Source organism: Pseudophryne corroboree, chromosome 9 (assembly GCF_028390025.1).
Source record: "Pseudophryne corroboree isolate aPseCor3 chromosome 9, aPseCor3.hap2, whole genome shotgun sequence".
Taxonomy (NCBI): Eukaryota; Metazoa; Chordata; class Amphibia; order Anura; family Myobatrachidae; genus Pseudophryne; species Pseudophryne corroboree.
In genome coordinates, this window is record NC_086452.1 from 475663700 (window position 1) to 475677048 (window position 13349).

Consider the following 13349-nt stretch of genomic DNA (forward strand, 5'->3'; position numbering starts at 1 on the left):
TCAGGAGAGCCCCTAGTGTGCATCCAGCTCAGCCGGGCACAAGATTCTAACTGAAGTCTGGAGGAGGGTCATAGTGGGAGGAGCCAGTGCACACCAGTAGTCTAAAGCTTTCTTTATAGTTGTGCCCAGTCTCCTGCGGAGCCGCTATTCCCCATGGTCCTTACGGAGTCCCAGCATCCACTTAGGACGTCAGAGAAATGTTATTTACACTGTAATCATGTTATACACCCTGTAAAAAATGTATACACATTGGGGGTCATTCCGAGTTGTTCGCTCGCAAGCTGCTTTTAGCAGCTTTGCACACGCTAAGCCGCCGCCTACTGGGAGTGAATCTTCGCTTATCAAAATTGCGAACGAAAGATTAGCAGAATTGCGAACAGACACTTCTTAGCAGTTTCTGAGTAGCTCCAGACTTACTCGGCATCTGCGATCAGTTCAGTCAGTTTCGTTCCTGGTTTGACGTCACAAACACACCCAGCGTTCGCCCAGACACTCCTCCGTTTCTCCAGCCACTCCCGCGTTTTTCCCAGAAACGGTAGCGTTTTTCACACACTTCCATAAAACGGCCAGTTTCCGCCCAGAAACACCCACTTCCTGTCAATCACATTACGATCACCAGAACGAAGAAAAAACCTCGTAATGCCGTGAGTAATATACCTAACTGCATAGCAAATTTACTTGGCGCAGTCGCACTGCAGACATTGCGCATGCGCATTAGCGACTAATTGCTCCGTTGCGGAAAAAAAATAACGAGCGATCAACTCGGAATGACCCCCATTGTATTAAGTAACATTGGGATGAGTGTGACAGGACACTGAGGAGTGGAGTAACGTAGAGAGGGGAGTAACAGGACACTGGGGGTGATTCCGAGTTGTTCGCTCGCTAGCTGCTTTTAGCAGCATTGCACACGCTAAGCCGCCGCCCTCTGGGAGTGTATCTTAGCTTAGCAGAATAGCGAACGAAAGATTAGCAGAATTGCTATTACATATTTCTTAGCAGTTTCTGAGTAGCTCCAGACCTACTCCTAGATTGCGATCAGCTCAGTCCGTTTAGTTCCTGGTTTGACGTCACAAACACGCCCTGCGTTCGGCCAGCCACTCCCCCGTTTCTCCAGACATTCCCGCGTTTTTCTCTGACACGCCTGCGTTTTTTAGCCAACGCCGTTGCCGCCCAGAAACGCCCCTTTCCTGTCAATTATTTACCGAACAACAGTGCGACTGAAAAGCGTTGTACGAACACCAGCAAATCTACTAAGTTTTTAGTTAAATAACTTAGCGCATGCGCGCTGCGTACCATGCGCATGCGCATTTAGCAGCAAATCGCAGCATAGCGAAAATTGGCAACGAGCGAACAACTCGGAATGACCCCCACTGAGAGGATGGAGTAACATTGGGATGAGTGTGACTAGACACTGAGGAGATGGAGTAACATAGAGAGGAGAGTAACAGGACACTGAGGAGAGGGAGTAACATAGAGAGGAGAGTAACAGGACACTGAGGGGACGGCGTAACATAGGGGGTAATTCAGACCTGATCGCTCGCTAGCTGTTTTTTACAGCGCTGTGATCAGATAGTCGCCGCCCACCGGGGAATGTATTTTTGCTTTGCAAGTGTGCGATCGCATGTGCAGCCGAGCGGTACAAACAGATCTTGTGCAGTCTCTGCGCAGCCCAGAACTTACTCAGCCGCTGCGATCACTTCATCCTGTCCGGGGCCGGAATTGACGTCAGACACCCGCCCTGCAAACGCTTGGCCACGCCTGCGTTTTCCCAAACACTCCCAGAAAACGGTCAGTTGACACCCACACACACCCCCTTCCTGTCATTCTTCTTGCGATCGCCCGTGTGAATAGATCCTTAGCACAAACCCATCGCTGAGCGGTGATCCGCTTTGTACCCGTGCGACACGCCTGCGCATTGCGGTGCATACGCACCGCAGCGATCAGGTCTAATTTACCCGCATAGAGAGGAGAGTAACAGGACACTGAGGGGATGGAGTACCATAGAGAGGAGAGTAACAGGACACTGAGGGGATGGAGTACCATAGAGAGGAGAGTAACAGGACACTGAGGGGATGGAGTACCATAGAGAGGAGAGTAACAGGACACTGAGGGGATGCAGTACCATAGAGAGGAGAGTAACAGGACACTGAGGGGATGGAGTACCATAGAGAGGAGAGTAACAGGACACTGAGGGGATGCAGTACCATAGAGAGGAGAGTAATAGGAAACTGAGGGGATGCAGTACCATAGAGAGGAGAGTAACAGGACACTGAGGGGATGGAGTAACATAAGTATGAGTGTAGCTATCACCGGGGGATGGAGTAGCACTTGGGATAAGAGGACAGGGAAGGCAGCATCACTAGGGGTGGTATAGAATGAGTGGGGACAGTCACACTGCAGTATCACAGGCAGAAAGTAGGGCACTTGGAGTGTCACAGAGTAAGGAGTTACACGGAGTGGGGGAGTCACAGATACACACGCTTCAGTCAATATGACCTGAATTAGACACAGTAAGTGGGAACTGTAAATGAAAGAGACTTTAAACCAGATCAGATGCTGCAGGAGTCTGTTTGATGTGTCCTGCATCAATATGTATCACGGAGAAGCCTCAAAGAGAGAGGAGAAGTGAGGGTGGGGGTGCCAGGAGGAAGAAGTACCAAAGATAAGCGGATAAAAAGCGTGCGGGCGAGGGAAGAGGGGCGGCGAATCGTGCCTCTGTCTCCAAGCAGGTAGTGATGAGAGAAGGTGACAGGAGCATGTGACTGGTCCTTTTGTCCCTCAGTATCCCCCTCACGTCTGGAGCAGAAAGGTGGTGGTGTGCAGGGGGCTATCAGTGACCTAATGGCTGCGGAGGAGGAGGGCACAGGATTCCTATAACAAGGGGCTTTATCTGAGTGGTGTCAGGAAAAGTTAGTGGGATACAGAGAACATGGGGTGTGAATGTACAGAGCCAGGGAGGGGCGAGGGGGTGATAATAGGAAGAGATATGGAGCGTAATAAGAACCAGGAGGACGGTGATGAATGTGTGAGAGAGAAGGAGAGAATGAGGGAGAGAATGGCACAGATAACGTAGATGATCTGATGTGGAACAGAATAAATCACTCGCAAGAGGCGGATTCCTAGAAATGAGTTTCTCTGTGAGATGAGGCGGCTGTATCTCAGGGAGCCAGAGTCTCCCCTCTTCCCTGATTCTGAGGAAGTCAGAGTCTCCCTCTTCCCTGATTCTGAGGGAGCCAGAGTCTTCCCTCTTCCCTGATTCTGAGGGAGCCAGAGTCTTCCCTCTTCCCTGATTCTGAGGGAGCCAGAGTCCTCCCTCTTCCCTGATTCTGAGGGAGCCAGAGTCTCCCCTCTTCCCTGATTCTGAGGGAGCCAGAGTCTTCCCTCTTCCCTGATTCTGAGGAAGCCAGAGTCTCCCCTCTTCCCTGATTCTGAGGGAGCCAGAGTCTTCCCTCTTCCCTGATTCTGAGGGAGCCAGAGTCTCCCTTCTTCCCTGATTCTGAGGAAGCCAGAGTCTTCCCTCTTCCCTGATTCTGAGGGAGCCAGAGTCTCCCCTCTTCCCTGATTCTGAGGAAGCCAGTCTTCCCTCTTCCCTGATTCTGAGGGAGCCAGAGTCTTCCCTCTTCCCTGATTCTGAGGGAGCCAGAGTCTCCCCTCTTCCCTGATTCTGAGGAAGCCAGAGTCTCCCCTCTTCCCTGATTCTGAGGGAGCCAGAGTCTTCCCTGATTCTGAGGGAGCCAGAGTCTTCCCTCTTCCCCGATTCTGAGGGAGCCAGAGTCTTCCCTCTTCCCTGATTCTGAGGGAGCCAGAGTCTTCCCTCTTCCCCGATTCCGCATCACACAGAGTACGGAGCACTAGGGATCCACATTGTACAGTCACACAGGCTTCTCACTGCAGTGTGACCGAATACTAAGCATGCCTATTATCTGACCTCTGACCCCTCTGGAGTCATGACCTCCGTCACAATACAGAGTGTGCAAATCTCAAGTTTATGGTACACCCCACACTCACGTCTGACCCTGTAGAGTGATTTTTTACTGGGACACTTACCTTTCCTCAGTGGTCGTGAGGAGCTGCTCTGCAACCGCCAGACTCTTACACTCCACCGAATCTGTATGGGAACGATATTTCCCGACCGTTGGGGAAGTGATCACAGCCGCGTACGGAGTAGCGTTAGGGCACGCAGATCATTCAGGCCAACGCTTCCTGCAAGAGAAGAAACACTCTCTTTAAAACTCTGCAGTAGGCTTTGGAAGGCAGGAAACGTTGTCAGGTTACAGAATAAAATATCCACAGTCCGGCTTCCCTCTAGGGTCACCGGCCTCTTGGACTCGGCATCACAAATCACCGCCACCGGTCCAATTTTGGCGCGGCCTCATGTCTAGGTTTTTATTATTTGTAAATATACTTATCCATATCAGAGACAGCTTCAGCTATAATTTCCGTCAGGTGTTTTACGTGTTGCTGACTCTTCCTCCAGCAGCGACGGGGTTAAACAAATATTTTACTGTATCCTATAAAAGGGGCGGAAGCTTTTCCATGAAAGAGTCGCCCCAGGGCACATGTGCCATCATTAATACGCCAGTCTCCCCCCCCTCCATAACCTCTAGTCTGTGTGTCGCTATCTCTTTCATGTTAAACCCTGTATAAATGTATTACTGTCCGCATGACGCACTTTGCGCTGGTGTCTGCTGTGCGTCTGATGTTCCTGATTAAACCTCTATTTTTACTCTACTTTATTCTTCACCTTACGACTGATTGCTGGATACTTTGTAGCGCAGGCGTCTGAGCTGGAACAAATGTTACGTTTCTCCATATAAAGACCCCAAACACTGAATGTAACTTCCTTTTATTTCTCTTAATACATCTTTGAGGGGGGGGGGGGGGGGTTATGAGGAATATGGGAACCCCCCATCTCTGTGTGTGGGGGAGGGGATGACAGAGCCAGGGGCCTATGTATGAATGGGGGTTAGATAATAGGGGGGGTTACAAAGTTGTGCTCCCACGAGCCCCTAGCAAGAAAGGGTGATATGATCTCATTGGCTGCTTGTAATCCCCCATGCTGGGGTATAATGGCAGGGAGTGAGGATAGCTTTACAGGCCTGAATAGACGTTCTATACAGAGTGGTTTCCCACAAAACTTATCCCATGCAGACCAGTGTCCCGAAAACACACTGGAACGCAATTAAGGCGATGTCTCCGAGCTGGGAAGCTACTTTACCCTTTGAGTGCCGTCTGGCAGCTTCCAATCGCAGGCCTCACAGCTCCTGGGGCATTCATAGGCCGGAGGTGAGACGTTTGTGGTGGTGGTTGTCGGGGGGGGGGGGTTACTTACAATGGGATCCCAGTAATGTGGCCGGATTTGGTATGCATGCAGTGACATAGAGCTGACATTGGAAGCCAAGAGCTGCATTTACTATGCGGCACTAACCCAAATCTGCATATGTGTGACACTGGAACATGCAAACTCCCCAACGGCCGCAGAGATCTGCTCACACATGGGCAAGGTTATCGTATCACTGAGCCATCACGCACTAGAACTGGGGCCTAATTCATGTTTCTACGCAATGTTGATGGTCATGCAACTAAGCGGTTATCGGTACACTGCCAGGGTTCCCAAAAACAGGGATGTGTCGCCCGCACTTTCTAGGATTGGCTAGACCAGTGGCTGCGATGTCATGCAGCGCCACTGGACCCAGCAGCGTGAGCGGCCACGCCATCCTGTCTGACCTGAAATGGCCGACGTTCATGCAGTTAATCCAATGCTGCGTCTATAGATGTGGAAGCGGATGTCAGCAGAAGGTAACGACGCCTACCGCTGTATTTGCATATTTTGTACAGCAGCTGCGTTCAAAGACACAGCTGCCGTACAGACTGCGTCCATCGCTGAATGAGACCCAGAGCCCGTGTCCCAGAAGATGCAAATGTAGTAATTATTATCCCATTACACATGCAGATTGTGATGAAACGATGTACCGGCTGCCGCAGCTCATTACTCTCCCCTTGTGAGCGGTGTCTCTGGACGCCATGAAACAATGTACCGGCTGCCGCAGCTCATTGCTCTCCCCTTGTGAGCGGTGTCTCTGGACGCCATGAAACGATGTACCGGCTGCCGCGGCTTACTGTTCTCCCCTTGTGAGCTGTGTCTCTGGACGCCATGAAACGATGTACTGGCTGCCACGGCTCATTGCTCTCCCCTTATGAGCGGTGTCTCTGGACGCCATGAAACAATGTACCGGCTGCCGCAGCTCATTGCTCTCCCCTTGTGAGCGGTGTCTCTGGACGCCATGAAACGATGTACCGGCTGCAGCAGCTCATTGCTCTCCCCTTGTGAGTGGTGTCTATGGACGCTACGAAATGATGTACCGGCTGCCACGGCTCATTGCTCTCCCCTTGTGAGCGGTGTCTCTGGACGCCATGAAACGATGTACCGGCTGCCGCGGCTCATTACTCTCCCTTGTGAGCGGTGTCTCTGGATACTATGAAACAATGTACCGGCTGCCGCAGCTCATTGCTCTCCCCTTGTGAGCGGTGTCTCTGGACGCTATGAAACGATGTACCGGCTGCCGCAGCTCATTGCTCTCCCCTTGTGAGCGGTGTCTCTGGACGCTATGAAACGATGTACCGGCTGCCGCAGCTCATTACTCTCCCCTTGTGAGCGGTGTCTCTGGACGCCATGAAACGATGTACCGGCTGCCGCAGCTCATTGCTCTCCCCTTGTGAGCGGTGTCTCTGGACGCCATGAAACGATGTACCGGCTGCAGCAGCTCATTGCTCTCCCCTTGTGAGTGGTGTCTATGGACGCTACGAAATGATGTACCGGCTGCCACGGCTCATTGCTCTCCCCTTGTGAGCGGTGTCTCTGGACGCCATGAAACGGTGTACCGGCTGCCACGGCTCATTGCTCTCCCCTTGTGAGCGGTGTCTATGGACGCTAAGAAATGATGTACCGGCTGCCACGGCTCATTGCTCTCCCCTTGTGAGCGGTGTCTCTGGACGCCATGAAACGATGTACCGGCTGCCGCGGCTCATTACTCTCCCTTGTGAGCGGTGTCTCTGGATACTATGAAACAATGTACCGGCTGCCGCAGCTCATTGCTCTCCCCTTGTGAGCGGTGTCTCTGGACGCCATGAAACGATGTACCGGCTGCCGCAGCTCATTGCTCTCCCCTTGTGAGCGGTGTCTCTGGATGCCATGAAACGATGTACCGGCTGCCGCAGCTCATTGCTCTCCCCCTGTGAGCGGTGTCTCTGGACGCCATGAAATGATGTACCGGCTGCCGCGGCTCATTGCTCTCCCCTTGTGAGCGGTGTCTCTGGACGCCATGAAACGATGTACCGGCGGCCGCGGCTCATTGCTCTCCCCTTGTGAGCGGTGTCTCTGGACGCCATGAAACATTGTACCGGCTGCCACGGCTCATTACTCTCCCCTTGTGAGCGGTGTCTCTGGACGCCATGAAACGATGTACCGGCTCCTGCGGCTCATTGCTCTCCCCTTGTGAGCGGTGTCTCTGGACGCCATGAAACGATGTACCGGCTGCCATGGCTCATTGCTCTCCCCTTGTGAGCGGTGTCTCTGGACGCCATGAAATGATGTACCGGCTGCCGCGGCTCATTACTCACCCCTTGTGAGCGGTGTCTCTGGACGCCATGAAACGATGTACCGGCTGCCGCGGCTCATTGCTCTCCCCTTGTGAGCGGTGTCTCTGGACGCCATGAAACGATGTACCAGCTCCTGCGGCTCATTGCTCTCCCTTGTGAGCGGTGTCTCTGGACGCCATGAAACGATGTACCGGCTGCCGCAGCTCATTGCTCTCCCCTTGTGAGCGGTGTCTCTGGACGCCATGAAACGATGTACCGGCGGCCGCGGCTCATTGCTCTCCCCTTGTGAGCGGTGTCTCTGGACGCCATGAAACATTGTACCGGCTCCTGCGGCTCATTGCTCTCCCCTTGTGAGTGGTGTCTCTGGACGCCATGAAACGATGTACCGGCTGCCACGGCTCATTGCTCTCCCCTTGTGAGTGGTGTCTCTGGACGCCATGAAACGATGTACCGGCTGCCGCGGCTCATTACTCTCCCCTTGTGAACGGTGTCTCTGGACGACGTGAAACGATGTACCGGCTGCCGCAGCTCATTACTCTCCCCTTGTGAGCGGTGTCTCTGGACGCCATGAAACGATGTACCGGCTGCCGCAGCTCATTGCTCTCCCCTTGTGAGTGGTGTCTCTGGACGCCATGACACGATGTACCGTCTGCCGCAGCTCATTGCTCTCCCCTTGTGAGTGGTGTCTCTGGACACCATGAAACGATGTACCGGCGGCCGCGGCTCATTGCTCTCCCCTTGTGAGCGGTGTCTCAGGACGCCATAAAACGATGTACCGGCTGCCGCAGCTCATTGCTCTCCCCTTGTGAGCGGTGTCTCTGGACGCCATGAAACGATGTACTGGCTGCCGCAGCTCATTGCTCTCCCCTTGGGAGCGGTGTCTCTGGACGCTACGAAATGATGTACCGGCTGCCACGGCTCATTGCTCTCCCCTTGTGAGCGGTGTCTCTGGACGCCATAAAACGATGTACCGGCTGCCGCGGCTCATTACTCTCCCTTGTGAGCGGTGTCTCTGGATACTATGAAACGATGTACCGGCTGCAGCAGCTCATTGCTCTCCCCTTGTGAGCGGTGTCTATGGACGCTACGAAATGATGTACCGGCTGCCACGGCTCATTGCTCTCCCCTTGTGAGCGGTGTCTCTGGACGCCATGAAACGGTGTACCGGCTGCCACGGCTCATTGCTCTCCCCTTGTGAGCGGTGTCTCTGGACGCCATAAAACGATGTACCGGCTGCCGCGGCTCATTACTCTCCCTTGTGAGCGGTGTCTCTGGATACTATGAAACAATGTACCGGCTGCCGCAGCTCATTGCTCTCCCCTTGTGAGCGGTGTCTCTGGACGCCATGAAACGATGTACCGGCTGTCGCAGCTCATTGCTCTCCCCTTGTGAGCGGTGTCTCTGGATGCCATGAAACGATGTACCGGCTGCCGCAGCTCATTGCTCTCCCCCTGTGAGCGGTGTCTCTGGACACCATGAAACGATGTACCGGCTGCCGCGGCTCATTGCTCTCCCCTTGTGAGCGGTGTCTCTGGACGCCATGAAACGATGTACTGGCGGCCGCGGCTCATTGCTCTCCCCTTGTGAGCGGTGTCTCTGGACGCCATGAAACATTGTACCGGCTGCCACGGCTCATTACTCTCCCCTTGTGAGCGGTGTCTCTGGACGCCATGAAACGATGTACCGGCTCCTGCGGCTCATTGCTCTCCCCTTGTGAGCGGTGTCTCTGGACGCCATGAAACGATGTACCGGCTGCCATGGCTCATTGCTCTCCCCTTGTGAGCGGTGTCTCTGGACGCCATGAAACGATGTACCGGCTGCCGCGGCTCATTACTCTCCCCTTGTGAGCGGTGTCTCTGGACGCCATGAAACGATGTACCGGCTGCCGTGGCTCATTGCTCTCCCCTTGTGAGCGGTGTCTCTGGACGCCATGAAACGATGTACCAGCTCCTGCGGCTCATTGCTCTCCCTTGTGAGCGGTGTCTCTGGACGCCATGAAACGATGTACCGGCTGCCGCAGCTCATTGCTCTCCCCTTGTGAGCGGTGTCTCTGGACGCCATGAAACGATGTACCGGCGGCCGTGGCTCATTGCTCTCCCCTTGTGAGCGGTGTCTCTGGACGCCATGAAACATTGTACCGGCTCCTGCGGCTCATTGCTCTCCCCTTGTGAGTGGTGTCTCTGGACGCCATGAAACGATGTACCGGCTGCCACGGCTCATTGCTCTCCCCTTGTGAGTGGTGTCTCTGGACGCCATGAAACGATGTACCGGCTGCCGCGGCTCATTACTCTCCCCTTGTGAGCGGTGTCTCTGGACGACATGAAACGATGTACCGGCTGCCGCAGCTCATTACTCTCCCCTTGTGAGCGGTGTCTCTGGACGCCATGAAACGATGTACCGGCTGCCGCAGCTCATTGCTCTCCCCTTGTGAGTGGTGTCTCTGGACGCCATGACACGATGTACCGTCTGCCGCAGCTCATTGCTCTCCCCTTGTGAGTGGTGTCTCTGGACGCCATGAAACGATGTACCGGCGGCCGCGGCTCATTGCTCTCCCCTTGTGAGCGGTGTCTCAGGACGCCATAAAACGATGTACCGGCTGCCGCAGCTCATTGCTCTCCCCTTGTGAGCGGTGTCTCTGGACGCCATGAAACGATGTACTGGCTGCCGCAGCTCATTGCTCTCCCCTTGGGAGCGGTGTCTCTGGACGCTATGAAACGATGTACCGGCTGCCGCAGCTCATTGCTCTCCCCTTGTGAGCGGTGTCTCTGGACGCTATGAAACGATGTACCGGCTGCAGCGGCTTACTGTTCTCCCCTTGTGAGCGGTGTCTCTGGACGCCATGAAGCGATGTACCGGCTGCCGCAGCTCATTGCTCTCCCCTTGTGAGCGGTGTCTCTGGATGCCATGAAACGATGTACCGGCTGCCGCAGCTCATTGCTCTCCCCTTGTGAGCGGTGTCTATGGACGCTACGAAATGATGTACCGGCGGCCGCGGCTCATTGCTCTCCCCTTGTGAGCGGTGTCTCTGGACGGTACGAAATTATGTACCGGCGGCCGCGGCTCATTGCTCTCCCCTTGTGAGCGGTGTCTCTGGACGCCATGAAGCGATGTACTGGCTGCCGCAGCTCATTGCTCTCCCCTTGTGAGCGGTGTCTCTGGACGCCATGAAACAATGTACCGGCTGCCGCAGCTCATTACTCTCCCCTTGTGAGCGGTGTCTCTGGACGCCATGAAACGATGTACCGGCTGCAGCAGCTCATTGCTCTCCCCTTGTGAGCGGTGTCTCTGGATGCTATGAAACGATGTACCGGCTGCCACGGCTCATTGCTCTCCCCTTGTGAGCGGTGTCTATGGACGCTATGAAATGATGTACCGGCTGCCGCGGCTCATTACTCTCCCTTGTGAGCGGTGTCTCTGGATACTATGAAACAATGTACCGGCTGCCGCAGCTCATTGCTCTCCCCTTGTGAGCGGTGTCTCTGGACGCTATGAAACGATGTACCGGCTGCCGCAGCTCATTGCTCTTCCCTTCTGAGCAATGTCTCTGGACGCCATGAAAAGATGTACCGGCTGCTGCAGCTCATTGCTCTCCCCTTGTGAGCGGTGTCTCTGGACGCCATGAAACGATGTACCGGCTCCTGCGGCTCATTGCTCTCCCCTTGTGAGCGGTGTCTCTGGACGCCATGAAACGATGTACCGGCTGCCGCAGCTCATTGCTCTCCCCTTGTGAGTGGTGTCTCTGGACGCCATGAAACGATGTACTGGCTGCCGCAGCTCATTGCTCTCCCCTTGTGAGCGGTGTCTCTGGACGCCATGAAACAATGTACCGGCTGCCGCAGCTCATTGCTCTCCCCTTGTGAGCGGTGTCTCTGGACGCCATGAAACAATGTACCGGCTGCCGCAGCACATTACTCTCCCTTGTGAGCGGTGTCTCTGGACGCCATGAAACAATGTACCGGCTGCCGCGGCTCATTACTCTCCCCTTGTGAGTGGTGTCTCTGGACGCCATGAAACAATGTACCGGCTGCCGCGGCTCATTACTCACCCCTTGTGAGCGGTGTTTCTGGACGTCATGAAACGATGTACCGGCTGCCGCAGCTCACTGCTCGCTCTCCCCTTGTGAGCGGTGTCTCTGGACGCCATGAAACGATGTACCGGCTGCCGCAGCTCACTGCTCGCTCTCCCCTTGTGAGCGGTGTCTCTGGACGCTGTTAGTGGCAGTGACAGAATTATGAGAGGATAAATGAAGTCACCGGAGGACAGCGACAGTCTATACTCCAAAGATTAATGAGGCAGAAATAAGAGGCTGAGGAGGCGATTCATAGCTTAGAGAGAGATAAAGTACCAGCTCCTATCTGCCATGTTACAGGTGGGCTTGAAAGACAGGAGCTGATTGGTTGCACATTATCTCTCTCCGAGCTTTGCTACATCTCCCCCTAGAATGGCGTACACCACCTGACACAGGGGAAGCGGTTAACATACCACCAGTCGGGATCCTGGTCATCACAATACCGACGCCAGAATCCCGACAGGTGGTGAAATGCTGTCGCCGGAATACCGCCGACACAGGCTATTCTCCCTCTGTAGGTGTCCAGACACCCACCGCACTTGCAGCTTGGCGTGCCCGCTTTCTATCGCTTTCCCTGCTGCCGGCATTCTGGCAGACGGTGCTCCACTGTCAGGATCATGACAGCCGACATCCCGTCCGACGGTCATTCGTACGTATCCCTGACAGAGAACCCTGAGTCTTATACTGGCTGTGCACCAGGCAGGATGACTTCATACTGGTGAGCTCAGCATCAGACCACTACAGACAGGCACATATGTTCCATGTACATGTATAGCCAGACACACAGCTGTCACATGTACAGACAAACGTTACATGTATAGCCAGATACACGAATGTTACATGTACAGACACACGTTACATATACAGCCAGATACACAGCTGTCACATGTACAGACACACGTTACATATACAGCCAGATACACAGTTGTCACATGTACAGACACACGTTACATATACAGCCAGATACACAGCTGTCACATGTACAGACACACGTTACATATACAGCCAGACACACAGCTGTCACATGTACAGACAAACGTTACATGTATAGCCAGATACACGAATGTTACATGTACAGACACACGTTACATATACAGCCAGATACACAGCTGTCACATGTACAGACACACGTTACATATACAGCCAGATACACAGCTGTCACATGTACAGACACACGTTACATATACAGCCAGATACACAGCTGTCACATGTACAGACACACGTTACATATACAGCCAGATACACAGCTGTCACATGTACAGACACACGTTACATATACAGCCAGATACACAGCTGTCACATGTACAGACACACGTTACATATACAGCCAGGTACTTTAATGTTACATGTACAGACACATGTTACATGTATAGCCAGACACACATTACATGTACAGATACATATAAGTTACATGTACAAACAGACATATATGTTACATGTACAGACACGTTATAAGTACATGCAGTCATACATGTTACATGTACAGTCACACACATATGTTACATGTACAAACACATATGTCGTTACATGTAGTCACACACATATGTTACATGTACAGACACACACAGGTTACATGCACAGACACACATATGTTACATGTACAGTCACACATGTATGTTTCATGTAAAATGACACACGTTACATATACATGCAGTCACACACATATGTAACATGTACACAC

General features: G+C 53.5%; 1 long non-coding RNA gene across 2 annotated transcripts in view; it reads right to left on the minus strand.

The window, feature by feature from the left end:
• Positions 1-13349, minus strand: part of LOC134957171 (uncharacterized) — a 32612-nt gene that overhangs the window by 16906 nt on the left and 2357 nt on the right. For both annotated transcript variants that reach the window (XR_010186513.1, XR_010186512.1), the window contains exon 2: positions 4048-4203. This is a non-coding gene — a long non-coding RNA (uncharacterized LOC134957171). The remainder of the gene's footprint in view (positions 1-4047; positions 4204-13349) is intronic.